This window comes from Nicotiana tabacum, chromosome 16 (genome assembly GCF_000715075.1).
Source record: "Nicotiana tabacum cultivar K326 chromosome 16, ASM71507v2, whole genome shotgun sequence".
Classification (NCBI taxonomy): domain Eukaryota; kingdom Viridiplantae; phylum Streptophyta; class Magnoliopsida; order Solanales; family Solanaceae; genus Nicotiana; species Nicotiana tabacum.
Genome location: NC_134095.1, coordinates 87,560,461 through 87,580,799, shown reverse-complemented (window position 1 = coordinate 87,580,799; position 20,339 = coordinate 87,560,461). Strand labels below are relative to the sequence as shown.

General features: G+C 38.1%; 7 non-coding genes across 7 annotated transcripts; all 7 read left to right on the top strand.

Annotated features, from left to right (window-relative positions):
- The first annotated feature begins 17,323 nt into the window (after nucleotides 1-17,323).
- LOC142171076 (5S ribosomal RNA) lies at nucleotides 17,324-17,442 on the top strand. The gene has a single exon (XR_012700689.1). It is a non-coding gene; the product is annotated as a 5S ribosomal RNA (ribosomal RNA).
- A 312-nt stretch (nucleotides 17,443-17,754) lies between these two features.
- Nucleotides 17,755-17,873, top strand: LOC142170987 (5S ribosomal RNA). Its single transcript, XR_012700600.1, has one exon. It is a non-coding gene; the product is annotated as a 5S ribosomal RNA (ribosomal RNA).
- Nucleotides 17,874-18,184: 311 nt separating this feature from the next.
- Nucleotides 18,185-18,303, top strand: LOC142170984 (5S ribosomal RNA). The gene has a single exon (XR_012700597.1). It is a non-coding gene; the product is annotated as a 5S ribosomal RNA (ribosomal RNA).
- A 312-nt stretch (nucleotides 18,304-18,615) lies between these two features.
- On the top strand, nucleotides 18,616-18,734 carry LOC142171100 (5S ribosomal RNA). The gene has a single exon (XR_012700713.1). It is a non-coding gene; the product is annotated as a 5S ribosomal RNA (ribosomal RNA).
- Nucleotides 18,735-19,046: 312 nt separating this feature from the next.
- On the top strand, nucleotides 19,047-19,165 carry LOC142171111 (5S ribosomal RNA). Its single transcript, XR_012700724.1, has one exon. It is a non-coding gene; the product is annotated as a 5S ribosomal RNA (ribosomal RNA).
- A 313-nt stretch (nucleotides 19,166-19,478) lies between these two features.
- Nucleotides 19,479-19,597, top strand: LOC142171144 (5S ribosomal RNA). The gene has a single exon (XR_012700757.1). It is a non-coding gene; the product is annotated as a 5S ribosomal RNA (ribosomal RNA).
- Nucleotides 19,598-19,909: 312 nt separating this feature from the next.
- LOC142171099 (5S ribosomal RNA) lies at nucleotides 19,910-20,028 on the top strand. Its single transcript, XR_012700712.1, has one exon. It is a non-coding gene; the product is annotated as a 5S ribosomal RNA (ribosomal RNA).
- The last annotated feature ends 311 nt before the right edge of the window (nucleotides 20,029-20,339 follow it).

Sequence of the window (20,339 nt, the reverse complement as noted above, 5' to 3'; positions counted from 1 at the left end):
AAACAAAAAATAAAACTATTAATAGTGATAATTCACTTTTTTATTTTTTTTTTGGGTTTTGTTTTGTGTTGGACAAAAATGAAGAAGGGGTGTTGGGTTAATGGACTGGGTCGTAGGGAAGATTGGGCCATTTTTTGGGCCTATAGCTTGAAATTGAAGAAGAGGCCCAATTCCGACTTTCTTTATATTTTCGCTCTCTTTTCTTCTTTTATTTCTCTAAAACTAAATTATAAAATACTTAAACTATTATTAAGAACTAAATTAAGTTATAAAGGCGCAAATTAACTCCCAATAACAATTAACGCACAATTAAGTATTAATTAAGCATAAAATTGTATATTTGGACATTAAATGCTAAAAATGCAAACGATGCCTATTTTTGTAATTTTTAATTTTTGTAAAACAATTTTAATTACTAACAATTGTAGAATTAAATCCTACATGCAAAATGCGACATATTTTTGTATTTTTTTATTAATTTAGCGAATAAACACGCACAGACAAATACAAATAATTCTTCAAAATATCACAAAATTGTACACCAAAGAAAAATCATTTTATTTTTGAATTTTTTGGGAGTAATTCTCATATAGGGCAAAAATCACGTGCTTACAGCTGCCCCTCTTTGCCCGGAGACACGAAGGGTTTTCGTGCAAAGATAAAGCGAGCGATTTTTGCCCATCCGAGTACTCCGTTGAAGCATTTTTTTGAAAAAGATTTGACCGAACCTTTGCTTCAAAGGTTTCCTACATATCCTGGGCTAAACAGGAATCAGGTCAATGTAGTTCGAGAAATTTTGGTAACTGGGACTACCGTTGAACTGCAATGTTACTGTTGCTTCGTGCTGTTTTTACTGCTTGCTGACCTCCTTATTACACCTTACTGTAAAGGAAATACAAAATTAAACTAGACTATGGTACATGAATTATAAAATCTTATCTAGATCATGCTCTCGCGTTTCTTGTTGTCTTGATATCTTGGTGACTCTTGGGCATTGGTCTTATTCCGTATTCCTTTTGGAACTCTTGTTGTTTCTTGTTGGGGATCTTGTTGGACTCCTCTGTTTTATTGATTCTAAGTGTGCTCCTTTTTCATATGAGCGGGATTTTGATTTCAACACTTCAATTGCATTTCCTCGTTCTTCAGGTGGGTGCCTCGACTGCTTCTTTTCTTTCTTCATCCTCATTTTCCAGGTGGACGCCTGATTTCTTCTTTTTCTCATCCTCATTCTCCAGGTGGACGCCTGACTTCTTTAATTCTCATCCTCATTCTCCAGGTGGACGCCTGACTTCTTCAATTCTTATCCTCATTCTCCAGGTGGACGCCTGACTTCTTCTTCTCTCATCCTCATTCTCCAGGTGGACGCCTGACTTCTTCTTTTCTCATCCTCATTCTCCAGGTGGACGCCTGACTTCTTTTTTTTCTCATCCTCATTCTCCAGGTGGACGCCTGATTTCTTTAATTCTCATCCTCATTCTCCAGGTGGACGCCTGATTTCTTTAATTCTTCATCCTCATTCTCCAGGTGGACGCCTGACTTCTTTTAATTCTCATCCTCATTCTCCAGGTGGACGCCTGACTTCTTCTTTTTCTCATCCTCATTCTCCAGGTGGACGCCTGACTTCTTTTTTTTCTCATCCTCATTCTCCAGGTGGACGCCTGATTTCTTTAATTCTCATCCTCATTCTCCAGGTGGACGCCTGATTTCTTTAATTCTTCATCCTCATTCTCCAGGTGGACGCCTGACTTCTTTTAATTCTCATCCTCATTCTCCAGGTGGACGCCTGACTTCTTTAATTCTCATCCTCATTCTCCAGGTGGACGCCTGACTTCTTTTAATTCTCATCCTCATTCTCCAGGTGGACGCCTGACTTCTTCTTTTTCTCATCCTCATTTTCCAGGTGGACGCCTGACTTCTTCTTTTTCTTTACCAGGTATTTCCTGACACAAATATTTTTTTTGCCCCTGTTTTAAATCAAAGAAAACTTCGTTAGTTTAAAGCAGGGTGGTTGGCTGTGGTATTCTTGCAGATGGTGATGTTTCTCTTCGTCTCTCTTTATTGCCTTGGAATGATTGAAAAGATTGTTTTGTCTTTGTAATTGATCCTTGACTATAGGATTCCCCTCTGTGTGTTTTCCTTCAAAACCTTTCAACTGTAATCATGTGCCTCTTCTGACTTTGCTGATCCACTTTTGATTTCATCTTTCTTACACCCGTATTTTATCTCCCACCTTTCGTGGCTGTATTTTGTAACCTTGAATCTTGGTAGTATACCTTGACATTCCTTCTTATTTGTTTGGAATAAAACTTATCTCAAAGCTTGGAGAAAGTAAGATTATTAGTAACGAAATACGCTGATTTCGACAATTATAGAATGAAAAGAAAAATCCAATTTTTTGGATGACTGTTGGAAAAGGAATAAAGGACTTATCTGATTGGAATTACTGGCACCAATGATCAGGGTATGCATTTCGGATTAATCAACCCAGTCTTTTAATCCATCTCCTCTCAATTGTCTCAAGGAGTTTTCACCGATAAATTTTCCTCGTTTTTCACTTCTTCACTTCCTTTTCGCCTTATGGTGCCTGTGTGGGTTTTCACCTATAAGACTCTCTCATTTTACTTTTCTCTCAACCTCCGTCGCCTTATGGTGCCCGTGTGGGTTTTCACCTATAAGACTCTCTCATTTTACTTTCTTTCCTTGTTTGTACCAGAGTGTTATGAACCACTTCATTTGCTTGCCTCAGCATTTTTCTAAGATTGATCAAAAGGTCTTTTTGGTATTAAGGTTAGGAATGGAAAAGGTATTAAAAGCTAAATAGCTTTGGTATGGGTTTAAAATTACAACTCTTGGAATCTTTTCTTATTTCCAATACAATTCCTGCCCCAGTTTCTTGATTGGGGTCTCTTAATATTTCTTTTCCGTGCACATTGTGCATGTTGTGCACCCTATGACCGAGCCGTGAGGCGCCTACGTATCCCTCTTTGAGGAATCAGGTCAAACGTAGTTCACTACATAATAGTGAAGATTTTGATCTTTTTTTTTTTTATTGATTCCAAAAGAGGGTAGGAAAGAAACAAGTATGGCTCAAAGGGGAAGCAAATAATATAGTGTTTGGATAGCAGAATAAATTGCCTTTGTCATTTCAATCTTCGAAATAGTGCTAAATACAAACATTCAAAAAGTTATGCATAATATCTCTTTACCGCGTCAGAATTGATCGCCATATCTATGCATTTGCCTTCAATATCTGTTAAACATAGTGCACCATTCGATAATACTCTGGTCACAATGAATGGTCCTTGCCAATTCGGAGCAAATTTGCCTCTTGCTTCAACCTGATGTGGAAGAATACGTTTCAGCACATGCTGACCTACTTCAAACTTCCGGGGACGCACCTTTTTGTTGTATGCTCTTTCTATTCTTCTTTGATATAATTGACCATGGCATACTGCGGTCAATCGTTTTTCGTCAATCAAGTTTAACTGTTCTAGACGGGTTTTGACCCATTCATCATCATCAATCTTTGCTTCGGCGATGATCCGAAGGGAAGGAATCTCAATTTCTGCAGGAATTACTGCTTCAGTGCCGTATACCAACAAATAAGGAGTTGCTCCTACTGAAGTGCGAACAGTAGTGCGGTATCCCAATAATGCAAATGGTAATTTTTCATGCCATTGTTTTGAACCTTCTACCATTTTCCGAAGTATCTTCTTTATGTTTTTGTTGGCTGCTTCTACTGCTCCATTAGCCTTGGGCCGATATGGGGTAGAGTTACGATGTGTAATCTTAAACTGTTGACATACTTCTTTCATTAAGTTGCTGTTGAGATTAGCACCGTTATCTGTGATGATCACCTTCGGGATTCCGAATCGACATATGATATTTGAGTGGACAAAATCGACCACAGCTTTCTTGGTTACTGATTTAAATGTCTTGGCCTCAACCCATTTGGTAAAATAATCAATAGCTACCAGAATGAATCTGTGTCCATTGGATGCTGCCGGCTCAATTGGACCAATCACATCCATGCCCCAAGCAACGAAAGGCCATGGTGCCGACATTGTGTGCAACTCGGATGGTGGAGAATGAATCAAATCTCCGTGTATTTGGCATTGATGACACTTGCGTACAAAACTGATACAATCTCTCTCCATGGTAAGCCAATAGTAACCAGCTCGGAGGATTTTCTTTGCCAACACATATCCACTCATGTGGGGTCCGCAAACTCCTGAATGTACTTCAGACATGACAGTTGTAGCTTGTCTGGCATCTATGCATCTTAACAATCCAAGATCTGGTGTTCTTTTATACAAAACTCCTCCGCTCAAGAAGAATCCATTTGCTAATCGCCTAATGGTCCTCTTTTGATCTCTTGTGGCTTGTGCGGGATATATTCCCATTCTGATATACTCCTTGATGTCGTGGAACCATGGTTCACCATCAAATTCTTCTTCAACCATATTGCAATAAGCGTGTTGATCGTGGACTTGAATATGTATCGGATCTACATAAGCTTTGTCCGGATGGTGCAACATTGATGCCAGGGTAGCCAATGCATCGGCTACCTCATTATGGATTCTTGGAATATGTCAGAATTCCACTGATTGAAACCGCTGACAAAGATCATGTAGACATTGTCGGTATGGTATGAGCTTCAAGTCTCGAGTTTCCCATTCTCCTTGAATTTGATGTACCAAAAGATCCGAATCTCCCATGACTAAGATTTCTCGGATACCCATGTCTGCAGCTAGCCTTAACCCCAAAATGCAAGCTTCATATTCAGCCATATTATTGGTGCAATAAAATCGCAATTGAGCCGTAACAGGATAGTGACGCCCTGTTTCAGAAATGATTACAGCTCCTATTCCGACTCCTTTCATGTTGGCGGCTCCATCAAAGAAAAGTTTCCAGCCAGGTTTTTCGATTTGTTCCACCTCGTCGATATGCATTGTTTCTTCATCAGGAAAATAAGTCTTCAACGGCTCATATTCCTCATCGACCGGGTTTTCGGCTAAATGATCGGCCAGTGCTTGAGCTTTCATTGCAGTTCTAGTCACATAGATGATGTCGAATTCCGTGAGCAATATCTGCCACTTTGCAAGTCTTCCCGTTGGCATAGGCTTTTGAAAAATGTATTTCAAGGGATCCAAACGAGAAATGAGGTAAGTAGTGTAGGATGACAAATAGTGTTTCAATTTTTGAGCTACCCATGTTAGGGCGCAACATGTCTTTTCCAGATGAGTATACTTAACCTCATAAGCTGTGAACTTCTTGCTAAGGTAGTAGATGGCCTGTTCTTTTCTGCCAGTGAGGTCATGCTGCCCCAATACACAACCAAATGAATTTTCCAAAACCGTCAAGTAAAGAATCAAAGGTCTTCCTGGCTCTGGCGGGACCAACACGGGTGGGTTTGATAAGTACCCTTTTATTTTATCGAACGCTTCCTGACACTCATCGGTCCATTTGACTGCAGCATCCTTTTTTAACAATTTGAAAATTGGCTCGCAGGTTGTTGTGAGCTGAGCAATGAACCTGCTGATATAATTTAACCTTCCCAACAAACTCATTACTTCAGTTTTGTTTCTTGGGGGTGGCAGTTCTTGGATGGCTTTGATCTTTGACGGATCTAGCTCAATGCCTCGTCGACTGACTATGAATCCCAGCAACTTTCCGGATGGAACTCCAAATGCGCACTTGGCAGGGTTAAGCTTGAGGTTGTACCTGCGAAGTCTTAAGAAGAACTTCCTCAAATCCTCAACGTGGTCGGCCTGATGCTTTGATTTTATGATCACATCGTCCACGTATACCTCAATCTCCTTGTGTATCATATCATGAAACACTGTGGTCATTGCTCTCATATAGGTTGCTCCGGCGTTTTTTAAACCGAATGGCATTACCCGGTAGCAATAAGTTCCCCATGGTGTGATGAATGCCGTCTTTTCTGCATCTTCTTCATCCATTAGAATTTGATGATATCCGGCATAACAATCCACGAAAGACCCTATATCATGCTTGGCACAATTGTCGATCAAAATATGGATATTGGGTAATGGGAAATTATCCTTTGGACTTGCTTTGTTGAGATTGCGATAGTCGACGCATACTCTAATTTTGCCGTCTTTCTTTGGTACAGGAACGATATTAGCCAACCAAACAGGATATCGAGTGACTCGAATGACCTTTGCTTCCAATTGTTTGGTGATTTCTTCCTTAATTCTCATACTCATCTCAGGCTTGAATTTTCTCAGCCTCTGCTTGACAGGAGGCACTGTTGGATCGGTGGGCAATTTGTGGACCACTAAATCAGTGCTCAAGCCCGGCATGTCGTCATACGACCAGGCAAAAACATCTTTGAATTCTATGAGTGCTTTAATTAACTCCTCTCGGATCTTTGGCTCCAGATGGACACTTATTTTAGTTTCTCGGATATTACTCGTGTCCCCTATATTGATGTCCTCGGTATCACTCAAGTTAGGTTTGATTTTTTCCTCAAAGTGAATTAACTCTTTACTAATCTCTTCAAAAACCGCATCTTCATCATATTCTGATTCATAATCACAATATATTTCTTGAATTATTATTTCGGAACCAGATTGATTTTTAAGACTGGGCTGAGGATTCCTCATGCATGCCATATCACTAGAGCCAGCGTAAAAGGAACTGTATAGGAAAGAAGAAAAAGAAAAGAAAACTATCAGGAACGATAATAAAAAGGAAACTGCTTTTTATTGGATGATGAAAAATAACAAGGTTTGCACACTTCAACCAAAATGTAAGATAAACTTTGGGATTACAACCTTGAAATAACCCAAACAAACTGAAAGAAAATCAAAATAAACTACCAAGACTCCTTTCGAATTGGGAGAGGAGTGGCTTTTCAATTATTGAGCTTTGTTTCTGGTCCAACGAATTGAACTTTTGCGTTGCTACACCCTTCTCCGCCTTCCAACATATTCACATCACTAAACAATTTCTCGAACCTTTCAATTAATTCTTCCTCAGGATTGACCTGGGATTTAGGAATTGTTGTTATCGGGCGATTTTTAGCATCGGTCTTGACAAAAGACTTCGACAGCTGTGGTACTGGTTTTGGAAGAAACCATGCTTGGTGTTTCAACTTCCTGGCCCTTACCACGTCATTGGCGGTAGGTGTGAACCCTAAACCGAATGTTCCCCAGTTCTCGGGGAGAGATACTGGTTGTACAATTCCTTGCAGAGATAAGCCCAGACCTTTGCCGGGTATAAAGCCATTCTTCAGCATTTCATAAGCTACCATGACTGATGCAGAGGATATCTTTGGATTCGAAAGGTGTTTCCCCTCTGGAATTTTCTCTACCGACACCGTGTCGGACACTTGGTATACCCATGGTCCTTGGTCAATTTCTGTTCTCTCGACCGGTACAATGGTGCTGTTGTGAGCATTTAAATTTTCTTCTCCATGCACGACTATTTCTTGATGGTCCCATTCAAACTTGACAACCTGATGTAGTGTTGATGGGACTGCTTTAGCAGCATGGATCCATGGTCGACCCAACAACAAGTTGTAAGAAACAGTCATGTCCAACACTTGAAATTCCATGGTGAATTCAACTGGCCCTATAGTTAGTTCCAATACTATGTCGCCAAATGAATCTCTGCTTCCACCGTCAAATCCTCGTACGCAGATACTATTCTTTTGGATCCTCTCCTCTTTAATTTTTAATTTGTTTAAAGTGGAGAGAGGGCATATGTTTGCACTGGACCCATTGTCAACCAATACCCGGGTTACTACGGAGTTTTCACATTTCACGGTGAGGTAAAGAGCTCTATTATGCTCGGTACCTTCCGCAGGCAATTCATCATCGGCAAATGTAATTCTGTTTGTCTCAAAGATTCTGTTGGCTATTTTTCCCAAATGATTTACAGAGATCTTTTCAGGAACATGAGCTTCATTCAGGATTTTCATCAACGCCAGACGGTGTTCCTCTGAATGGATCAGTAAGGACAATAATGAAATTTGAGCGGGGGTCTTCTTTAATTGATCCACCACAGAATAATCATGGAGTTTCATTTTTCTTAAAAACTCCTCCGCCTCTTCTTCCGTCACAGCTCTCTTTGTTGGCATTGGATTGTTTTTAGTTTTTCTCAGCTCTTCGGGAGTAAAACATCTTCCCGAACGAGTCAAGCCTTGCACCTCACACACTTCTTCCTTGATTTCTTTGCCCTTGTACATTACGGTCATCCGTTCATAGTTCCATGGGATGGTTTTGTTGTTGATGATCGGCAGCTGGATTACAGGTGCAATAATAACCCGATCTGTACGTGCTCCTTCCACGAATACAACGGGTTTGTTAGCAACCCCTGGTACTATCACTTTTGGCCTTTCTTGTTTTGCGGAAACTTTGCTCGATGATCCCTCATCGACTATCATAGACGGTTCATCACCATTTTTGTTCTGCTTAGACACCGGCTTCTCCTCCATTAACTGCTTAACTGGCTTGGTTTCATGAGACTTGATCATCATGACAGTTTGTGACGGCTTCTTTGTCTCCCCATTAGCTTGTGTGATTTCTATCATGTTAGCCTCTTGATGGGCTGGCATTGGATTTCTATTGATATTTGGAGCTTCGGGGTTTTGAACCTCGATTTTATTAGTATCAATCAGCTCTTGTATTGCATTTTTCAAATGCCAACATTTCTCCGTATCATGGCCTGGTGCACCGGAGCAATATTCACAGCTAATGGTGTAATCCAGATTCTTTGGAGGAGGATTGGGTAGTTTGGATTGTATTGGTCTCAGCATGTCTAGCTGTCTCAGCCTGTGGAACAGACTAGTGTAAGACTCTCCCAATGGAGTGTAAGTTTTCTTTTTCTGTTCCCTTTCTCCCCTGAATGCTGGCCTAGGCCTGAAACCTGGTCCGGGATAGGCTCGTGGGTAAGTATTTGGTGTGACAGGAGCACGCCAATTGGTGTGAACATGTGGCTGATTGTATGCTTGAGCATGGTTAATGGCAAAATGAGGCTCTGAAGAGTGATAGTAGTGTTGGTATGAATCATGGTGGTAAGCTGATTGGCGAGGTCGTTGTTGATTATAGTAAAGCGGTGAACCTCTGGGTCCCGGCCAAATTCCTGAATCAACTACGGTTGCCTCCTCCCTCTTCTTTCTTCCGATTCCTCCTACCCCGCCTTGAATAGCTTGAGTAGTTGCCTTAATTGCTGAATAGCTCATGATTTTATTTGTCTTGAGGCCTTCTTCCACCATACCTCCCATCTTCACTACCTCGTTGAATGATTTTCCAACTGCTGAAACCAAGTGGGCATAGTAAGTTGGTTCCAAGGCTTGGAGGAAGTAGTCTACCATTTCGCTCTCCTTCATAGGAGGATCCACTCTTGCTGCCTGTTCTCTCCACCGAAAACCATACTCTCTGAAACTTTCATTGTGTTTCTTCTCAAATTTGGTCAAAGATAATCGATCTGGGATGATTTCCAGATTGTATTGGAAATGGTATGCGAATGCCTGTGCCAGGTCATCCCAGGTGTACCATCTTCCATGGTCCTGGCGTGTATACCACTCCAAAGCTGATCCACTTAGACTTTGACTGAAGTAAGCCATCAATAATTCATCCTTTCCCCCAGCTCCTCGCATCTTGCTACAGAAACCCCTTAAGTGGGCTACTGGGTCGCCGTGCCCGCTGTATAGGTCAAATTTGGGCATCTTGAAGCCAACTGGCAATTGTACATTAGGGAATAAGCATAAATCTTTGTATGCTACACTGACTTGCCCACCTAATCCCTGCATGTCTCGGAACGACTGTTCTAGACTTTTGACCTTCCTGAACATCTCTTCTTGTTCAGCATTTTTGGCTGGCTTGTCAATTTCGGTTGGGAGATCAAACCGATGAGCAGTTGAATTGATTTCGGAGGCTTTGAAGGTGGGCTCCGGGGGGTAATATTGGTTGTCTTGGGCCTGAAATGTCGGCTCACTAGGAGATTTGTGAAATGTAGCAGGGGGAGGTGCTACGAAAACAGGAGTCATAGGTGGAGGAAGGTACGGAACTGGTTTTGGAGGTGGAGACTGTGGTGTCTGAGAGGTGGTGCCTCGGTAGTGCTGATAAATGGGGAAACTTGGGGATAATTCAGTGGTGATATTATCCTGAGTTTGGATCATTGATGGAGCAGGGTTATTTGGGTAAGATGGGGGTAACTGTCCTGTAGACCAAGCTTGGTACATTTCAGCCATTTGCTTCTTGAGCTTAAGCATCTCTTCTTTCATTTTCCCGACATCCATCTCTTCTATCTCCATACCTGTGTCAACATCTGGGATAGACATACTTTCGGGTATTGGTCCTTTTGATCTTGTGTGATAGTGATAATATGCCAGTATACTCTTTAGAAAAACTAACTGGTTGAATTCTGAAAATGAACAAACTTGTTAGTCTTGAGAGTTTAACACATATATAATCACATGTTGAGATGCAATGCTCCTAGACAAATAATTCCTTTCTATTATGCATTCGCTCGGTTGCTTGTGTTGTCCCAGCTTTCTTGAAATTGAAAAATTGTCATTCGCTTTTATTTACTACATATATCTTTATCGTGGTGGTCGAATCTTAGAGATTGCCTACGTATCATGCCGAACATAAATCAGACCTTGCGTAGTTCAGAATAAAGTCAATCACGTTTATTTATTACACAAAGATGGAATTACATTTGAAAACTTTAAGAAAATAGCTTGAAACACACACGCTTAAATCAAAATAAAAGATACAATTCATAACATCTCACAACATGCCCCACTTTCCACTTTTGTTCTCTAATATTGGATTATCTGCTCAATGTGGGGCTTGACCTGGATGGCCTCCCAGCGTACGATACATCCTTTCCAACTCCATTGCTAGATGACGAGCAAAAGTGGGCGCATGCTCTGTAAACCTTTCATAATCCATTCCTTGGCAGTTTACATAACTTTGAGATGTGAAGACTGCCAGGTCGTGGATTTGTGCCCTGAAACCTTGGAGACGTTGGTCTTGATCTTGCAATTGCTGCTGACGAGTGGTGGCTATATCTATGACACGGTTCTCACGATCTAGAGCTGATTCTAACAAAGCTCGGAGTCTGGCCTGCTCTAATCTTGCTTGCGCTCTTTCCTTGTCGAGGTCTGCTTGTTGGTGTTCTTTGTTGCATCTTCTTGCCTCTTCTAGTTGTGCACGAAGCTGGTCTTCTGATCGCATCCAATAGTCTTTTTCCTTATTGAATTGTGCCTTGTCTTTTTCGGACTGCCTATCTTGGCGTTCCTTGTTAGATCTGGCTTCTTCGTTTAATTGTTGGATCTTTTCTTTTGCTTTGCTCAATGCCCTTTCATTTTCCGCAAGAATGAAATCATAATCTTGCATTCTTTCAAAGAGATTGGCGATGGTTTTTTGATCCTTCCAGCTCCTCTTTGGCGTTTCAGAAATCCTTTTCATTTTTTGGAATCGAGCATGAAGATTTTCATTCTCACAAGATAGACTCTTTTTCTCGCCTTCGGCTTCTTGTTCTTGCAAATCTTTCTCCAAACTGAGGCTTCTTAGATTTTCTTTTAGGGCATGGATAGTTGCTTTGTACCCTTTTTCTTTTTCTCCCCAGATCAACCGCTCTTGGATTTTATCATTGAAGTTTTGAACATGGGGTCTTTTTGTTGGCCTTTTTAGCTCAGGTTCTGGTACATCATCCACGCGAGACTGTTTTTCGAACCACCTTGCATATCCAGGATTCATCTCACCCTTTGTAGTGTCTGGGACTTGAGTATCACTTTTCAAGTATCGACATCCATTCCACATCTGCTGAAGTAGAGCTTCGGGAATAGTGGCTTCTGGGTGTAATTCGATTACTTGCATACTCAAATCTTCATCATCAGGAACTATTTGATATCTCCCTAGTTGCCTTAAGACTCTTAGTGGTGCATATGGCTGAATGCTTCTTAATCCCAATAGTAGTAGATAACTATTTGAGGTTGACATATGTATTACTTCCCTCATCAGGAGCCATCCCAGAGTCCATTCAATTTGATTTGCCGTTAAAGCCTTTAGATGAGATACCCATGCTTCTATCCCTTCTGGAGCTTGATAATTTTTTGTTCTTTCCTCATAGCTCTCGATGCAATTATCATTTTTTGACCCATATTGTATGATCTTGAGCTGTTGTTGGAGATGCTCCATCACCCACATTTGCAACAAAATTTTGCATCCTTCGAAGACCGTTGCTCCTGATTTACATAAAGTCAGAGCCCGATAAATATCTGATAGAATGATGGGGACAAGGGTGTGATTTTCTTTGGTGGTAAGGATTTGCACAACTTTTGCGGTGCGAATATCAATTGTTCGCTCTTTATTTGGGAAAACCATGACTCCTAGAAAAGCCACCATGAAAGCAAATCGACGGTGAATCTGCCAAGTGTCTTTGTTTTGTTTATTAGTAAGGCCTTTTTCATGAATTTCAAACCCATCTGACTTTCCGAACCTTGAATACAAAAAGTTGAAGGAACAACATCCATTAATGACATTGCTTTTCCTGATTTGACTGCTGATGTTCAAAAGACCGAAGAATCGATGTACTGAAGGAGCCTTTGTGAATATCAAGCTTTGATTTCTTAAACTTCCGTCAAAACCAACATAGCCAGCTATCTCCTCTAATGTAGGAGTAAGCTCGAAGTCAGAGAAACGAAAAACATTGTGAACAGGATCCCAGAAAGTTACTAATGCCTTAATCAGATCATCCCTAGGCTCAACTTTCATAATGTCCGTGAGATTTCCCAAATGTTTGACGACCCATCTTTGATCGTCTTCGCCTAAATCATACCACCACATTTGAAGCTGACATAGAAATTCCTCCGTACTTGTGGATGAGGGGCTTTGTGTAGTGCTCATTTTGTATCTGAAATTTAATTTTAATAAAATCAAAATTTATTTTGGAAAAATTTATACTAAAAATCATTTTCGAAATTTTTTCTTTTATTTATTAAATATCTTTATTTCAAAACTATATTTTTTCGAAATTTTTAAAGCAACTCATTTTATTCCTTTCTTCTTACCAAGCTTTTATTTAAGCTGGTCAACAAGCATGTTTGAGGCGAATAAATGCACAAATAACAAGTAGGATGCATCATGATGGTCTTTTAATTTTGGGTTCACCTGTCCTAGACAGACCCAACCCCTGTGTTGAGTCTCCAAGGCCAAATGCATATGATGCAAATATTCGTTCCTACTAGGGATCCGGTACATGGCTGAGTTATTCTAAGTGTAAAACCTTAGGTTGATTGTTCTAAACCTGGCTTACCCAAACGGACAGTTTGAGCCGAAGTGGGGTAACGTACCGGGAGCACGAAAGTCTGCCCGGCCTAGTTACTTGTCCCAACTCCGTCTTATTTGGTATGACTTTAACAGAAAGGTGGGTCACGCGCACGTGTACACCATAAATTCAGAAGACTCAGAAAGAAGGGGGTTTCGTAGCAGTTGTATATATTCACAATTCAAATAATATTAAAGCGGTAAAAAAAAAACATTTAGCATATTAGCATATAAACAGTTGAAAATTATATAGTAAGTAAAGCCAATAAAAACAGATATTTTAAGCTCGAATTCTTTAAACCCTGAACCAATGGTTCTGGGTTCGTTCCCCAGCAGAGTCGCCAGAGCTGTCGCACCTCCTTTTCGCCGCGCCCGCAGGGCGCGTGGGGAGTTTTCTCCAATTGAAGGACAGTCGAAACGAGATTTGTTTATTTGTTTTAGAGTCGCCACCTGGGAATTTTAAGGCGTCCCAAGTCACCAATTATAATCCTTGAATCGAGGAGAATATGACTCTGTTTATTATTCTGCGAACCAGAAATCCTGAGTAAGGAATTCTGTTAATCCGGAAGAAGGTGTTAGGCATTTCCGGATTCCGTGGTTCTAGCACGGTCGCTTAACTGTTTTTATTATTGGCTTAATTACCTTGATTTTATTAAATACATTGATGTTACATGTTTTTACTACCGCTTACTGATGACCCTTCTTTGAATCGAATTACGCGTACGTATATTCGTGTTAAAAAAAATTGCGGACTTGTGTCACGCGTACGTGTACACAATAACTTTTTATAATATATTTATTAAGCAATCATTTTTCGAAATTGTGTTGGATCAAGAATATTTGTTTTTCTTGAATAATGAACCGTACATCTCGGGTTTTTATGAAATTGATTTAACGCCTTTTGGAAAAATCCTTTTATTAAATATTCGTTCGAAATTGCGCGTACGCATAATCCGAATTTTTGCTTTTAAAAATATAATCAGGGTACGCGAACGTATCCCTAATTGTGCAAAATATTCGTAATGATATTAGGGATTTTCCACAAATTGTTTATTATATCTATACATTTTTATGTGAAAATCATGATAAATTCCCATTTAAGGTGCCCTTAAATTCTTTGAAAAGAATTTACAATTTATTAAATGTTGACCGTTGATTATATTTTCCGAATATAAGTTATATTCATTTCAACTATTCAATTTCAAAGGACAGAATAAAAATATGATTAATATTATTTAAAAAAAAACAAATATGACATATATATATATATATATATATATATATATATATATATATATATATATATATATATAATATTATTTAAAAAAAAACAAATATGACATATATATATATATATATCAAAGAATAAATTGCATATAAAACTGAAAATGAATGATTCATAAAGGAAGGAAATATTTTCCAAATTTTTTTTTCATGATTTACTTAATGCAAATTCTATTTCTAATTACCATTGATATCAAGTGTTGCAATTGGTACTTATACATCTCGTTTCATTCTCATATACTCGCTTTTAATCTAATAAGCCTAATTATTTGATCAATTTGTCTTATGAAGGTATATAGGTATCGAGTTTATAAGAAAGGAATTATTATACAAGTTAATTCAATAAAATTACCTTACATGCAACTTAACTGTATATCGTAAACATTCATAACATTTTAACATTGTAACAAGCTACATCATATCACCTTTCGCCAACGTTTATACACACATCTATTATCTTATAAAAATATACCAACAACACCATCTTAACCTTATTTAATAATAAATATCACTACTGTAATTTTCTTGGCAATTCTACATCACTTCTTGCTTAACTAACAACAAAATTAAATAATGACCAACATTCATGCCATATTCCCTACTTTGACAATTTAATATGATTAAACTAATGAGATAATGAGCTAATATTATTACAAATCTTTATACGAACTTTCAAAGTAAGACAATTAGCTCATAGCTATCAAATTGAATTCACTACTAATTAACTAACATAAAACAAAAATGAAATTTAAATTGATGAACTTGGACAAATAGAAAACAGAATTTCAATTCAAACTTCATTGATGAGTCATGTTGAATCTCTTTCCAACTTAAAGTTTAAAAGACATGTACCTGGTATTGGAAAACAAGAGAAGATGAAGCTGAGAAGCAGCAACAGTAGTAACAATGTAGCACAACAACGACAGTCCAGCAACACAGGAATAGACCAGTAACAGTAGGAATAGTAGTAAACCCAGGAGACTATAAACGACTCCAAGTATAGAGAAGAAGTAAAAGGCAGGAAGGTTCTGACTATTTCAGATCTTAAGCGAGGCAATGAAACAGTAACTATTCTTTTCAACTTCAAAACTCTCCAAAATGAATTCTGTCCCTGTATATTCAGTGTATCCAGAATGTATATCGGGTGTATACTTCTCACTCCGCCCCCTCTTTTTTTCTTCTCTCTATCTAGTTTTTCCTCTTTTTTTTTCCACCCTTCTTCCTAAATTTTCTCTTCTATTTATAGCAAAATTTTCGAAATTTTCAGATTTGTTTTTTATTATTTTATTATTTTTTTAATTAAAAGAAATCTCACTTACAAATTGCTTTTATTTTTTTAGAAAAAGAAATCCCACCTTTATTTACTTTTATTTTTAAAATTCCAACTTTAATTACTTTATCTTATTTAAAATCCCACTTTTTATTTTTTTAAAAGAGAATCTCACTTTATTTAACTTTTCTTTAAAAAATAAACCACTATCTTTTCTTTTTCTTTTAAAAATGCTACTTTCAATTACTTTAAATTTTTTAAATTTTCAGATATCTTTATATTTATTTTTTAATTCCAACCTTCTTTTACTTTTAAATTTTTTAAAACTTTTTACTTTTTTTTTAAATTTTCTACATTCTTTTACTTTTTTTTATTTATTTTTTATTTTTTTAAAATCATTTCCGAAATTACTATATATATATATATATTTTTTAAATAAAAATAATAAATAAAATAAAATATTTTCGGATTTTTTTTATATATATAAAAAAACAAAAAATAAAACTATTAATAGTGATAATTCACTTTTTTTTTTTTTTTTTGGGTTTTGTTTTGTGTTGGACAAAAATGAAGAAGGGGTGTTGGGTTAATGGACTGGGTCGTAGGGAAGATTGGGCCATTTTTTGTGCCTATAGCTTGAAATTGAAGAAGAGGCCCAATTCCGACTTTCTTTATATTTTCGCTCTCTTTTCTTCTTTTATTTCTCTAAAACTAAATTATAAAATACTTAAACTATTATTAAGAACTAAATTAAGTTATAAAGGCGCAAATTAACTCCCAATAACAATTAACGCACAATTAAGTATTAATTAAGCATAAAATTGTATATTTGGACATTAAATGCTAAAAATGCAAACGATGCCTATTTTTGTAATTTTTAATTTTTGTAAAACAATTTTAATTACTAACAATTGTAGAATTAAATCCTACATGCAAAATGCGACATATTTTTGTATTTTTTATTAATTTAGCGAATAAACACGCACAGACAAATACAAATAATTCTTCAAAATATCACAAAATTGTACACCAAAGAAAAATCATTTTATTTTTGAATTTTTTGGGAGTAATTCTCATATAGGGCAAAAATCACGTGCTTACAAGTAGTACTAGGATGGGTGACCCCCTGGGAAGTCCTCGTGTTGCATCCCTTTTTTTGGCAAAATTTGTATCCTACTTCTTTTAATATATCGATGGTAGAGCCAATAAAATAACAAATGACTTTTACGCAGTGTAAACGATATTTTTTTTACATGAATGATAAAAAAAATTAAAGAGGATCATGACATGTCACTATGTCTTGGTTTCGAAGGCGGCATCCGTAAAAATACATAAAATCAAAAGAGGAAGCACGTAAAACGGATAAATGAGCGTAAAGTTATGTCGTTTTAAGGCTTCACACTTTCGCACCTAGAGCGGAAGGAGGAAGGGTAATAAAAAAATTTAGAGTGCAAGGAATGTCGGATGCGATCATACCAGCACTAACGCACCGGATCCCATCAGAACTTCGAAAATAAGCGTGCTTGGGCGAGAGTAGTACTAGGATGGGTGACCCACTGGGAAGTCCTCGTGTTGCATCCCTTTTTTTGGCAAAATTTGTATCCTACTTCTTTTAATATATCGATGGTAGAGCCAATAAAATCACAAATGACTTTTACCCAGTGTAAACGATATTATTTTTTACATGAATGATAAAAAAAATTAAAAAGGATATTGACATGTCACAACGTCTTGATTTCGAAGGCGGCATCCGTAAAAATACATAAAATCAAAAGAGGAATCGCGTAAAACGGATAAATGAGCGTAAAGTTATGTCGTTTTAAGGCTTCACACTTTCGCACCTATAGCGGAAGGAGGAAGGGTAATAAGAAAATTTAGAGTGCAAGGAATGTCGGATGAGATCATACCAGCACTAACGCACCGGATCCCATCAGAACTCCGAAGTAAAGCGTGCTTGGGCGAGAGTAGTACTAGGATGGGTGACCCCCTGGGAAGTCCTCGTGTTGCATCCCTTTTTTTGGCAAAATTTGTATCCTACTTCTTTTAATATATCGATGGTAGAGCCAATAAAATAACAAATGACTTTTACACAGTGTAAACGATATTTTTTTTACATGAATGATAAAAAAAATTAAAGAGGATCTTGACATGTCACTACATCTTGGTTTCGAAGGCGGCATCCGTAAAAATACATAAAATCAAAAGAGGAATCGCGTAAAACGGATAAATGAGCGTAAAATTATGTCGTTTTAAGGCTTCACACTTTCACACCTAGAGCGGAAGGAGGAAGGGTAATAAGAAAATTTATAGTGCAAGGAATGTCGGATGCGATCATACCAGCACTAACGCACCGGATCCCATCAGAACTCCGAAGTCAAGCGTGCTTGGGCGAGAGTAGTACTAGGATGGGTGACCCACTGGGAAGTCCTCGTGTTGCATACCTTTTTTTGGCAAAATTTGTATCCTACTTCTTTTAATATATCGATGGTAGAGCCAATAAAATCACAAATGACTTTTACGCAGTGTAAACGATATTTTTTTTACATGAATGATAAAGAAAAATTAAAGAGGATCTTGAAATGTCACTACGTCTTGGTTTCGAAGGCGGCATCCGTAAAAATACATAAAATCAAAAGAGGAATCGCGTAAAATGGATAGATGAGCGTAAAGTTATGTCGTTTTAAGGCTTCACACTTTCGCACCTAGAGCGGAAGGAAGAAGGGTAATAAGAAAATTTAGAGTGTAAGGAATGTCGGATGCGATCATACCAGCACTAACGCACCGGATACCATCAGAACTCCGAAGTCAAGCGTGCTTGGGCGAGAGTAGTACTAGGATGTGTGACCCCCTGGGAAGTCCTCGTGTTGCATCCCTTTTTTTGGCAAAATTTGTAGCCTACTTCTTTTAATATATCGATGGTCGAGCCAATAAAATCACAAATGACTTTTACGCAGTGTAAACGATATTTTTTTTTACATGAATGATAAAAAAAATTAAAGAGGATCTTGACATGTCACTACGTCTTGGTTTCGAAGGCGACATCCGTAAAAATACATAAAATCAAAAGAGGAATCGCGTAAAACGGATAAATGAGCGTAAAGTTATGTCGTTTTAAGGCTTCACACTTTCGCACCTAGAGCGGAAGGAAGAAGGGTAATAAGAAAATTTAGAGTGTAAGGAATGTCGGATGCGATCATACCAGCACTAACGCACCGGATACCATCAGAACTCCGAAGTCAAGCGTGCTTGGGCGAGAGTAGTACTAGGATGTGTGACCCCTTGGGAAGTCCTCGTGTTGCATCCCTTTTTTTGGCAAAATTTGTAGCCTAATTCTTTTAATATATCGATGGTCGAGCCAATAAAATCACAAATGACTTTTACGCAGTGTAAACGATATTTTTTTTTACATGAATGATAAAAAAAAATTAAAGAGGATCTTGACATGTCACTATGTCTTGGTTTCGAAGGCGGCATCCGTAAAAATACATAAAATCAAAAGAGGAATCGCGTAAAATGGATAGATGAGCGTAAAGTTATGTCGTTTTAAGGCTTCACACTTTCGCACCTAGAGCGGAAGGAAGAAGGGTAATAAGAAAATTTAGAGTGTAAGGAATGTCGGATGCGATCATACCAGCACTAACGCACCAGATACCATCAGAACTCCGAAGTCAAGCGTGCTTGGGCGAGAGTAGTACTAGGATGTGTGACCCCCTGGGAAGTCCTCGTGTTGCATCCCTTTTTTTGGCAAAATTTGTAGCCTACTTCTTTTAATATATCGATGGTCGAGCCAATAAAATCACAAATGACTTTTACGCAGTGTAAACGATATTTTTTTTTACATGAATGATAAAAAAAATTAAAGAGGATCTTGACATGTCACTACGTCTTGGTTTCGAAGGCGACATCCGTAAAAATACATAAAATCAAAAGAGGAATCGCGTAAAACGGATAAATGAGCGTAAAGTTATGTCGTTTTAAGGCTTCACACTTTCGCACCTAGAGCGGAAGGAAGAAGGGTAATAAGAAAATTTAGAGTGTAAGGAATGTCGGATGCGATCATACCAGCACTAACGCACCGGATACCATCAGAACTCCGAAGTCAAGCGTGCTTGGGCGAGAGTAGTACTAGGATGTGTGACCCCCTGGGAAGTCCTCGTGTTGCATCCCTTTTTTGGCAAAATTTGTAGCCTACTTCTTTTAATATATCGATGGTCGAGCCAATAAAATCACAAATGACTTTTACGCAGTGTAAACGATATTTTTTTTTACATGAATGATAAAAAAAAATTAAAGAGGATCTTGACATGTCACTACGTCTTGGTTTCGAAGGCGGCATTCGTAAAAATACATAAAATCAAAAGAGGAATCGCGTAAAACGGATAAATGAGCGTAAATTTATGTAGTTTTTAGGCTTCACACTTTCGCACCTAGAGCGGAAGGAGGAAGGGTAATAAGAAAATTTAGAGTGCAAGGAATAT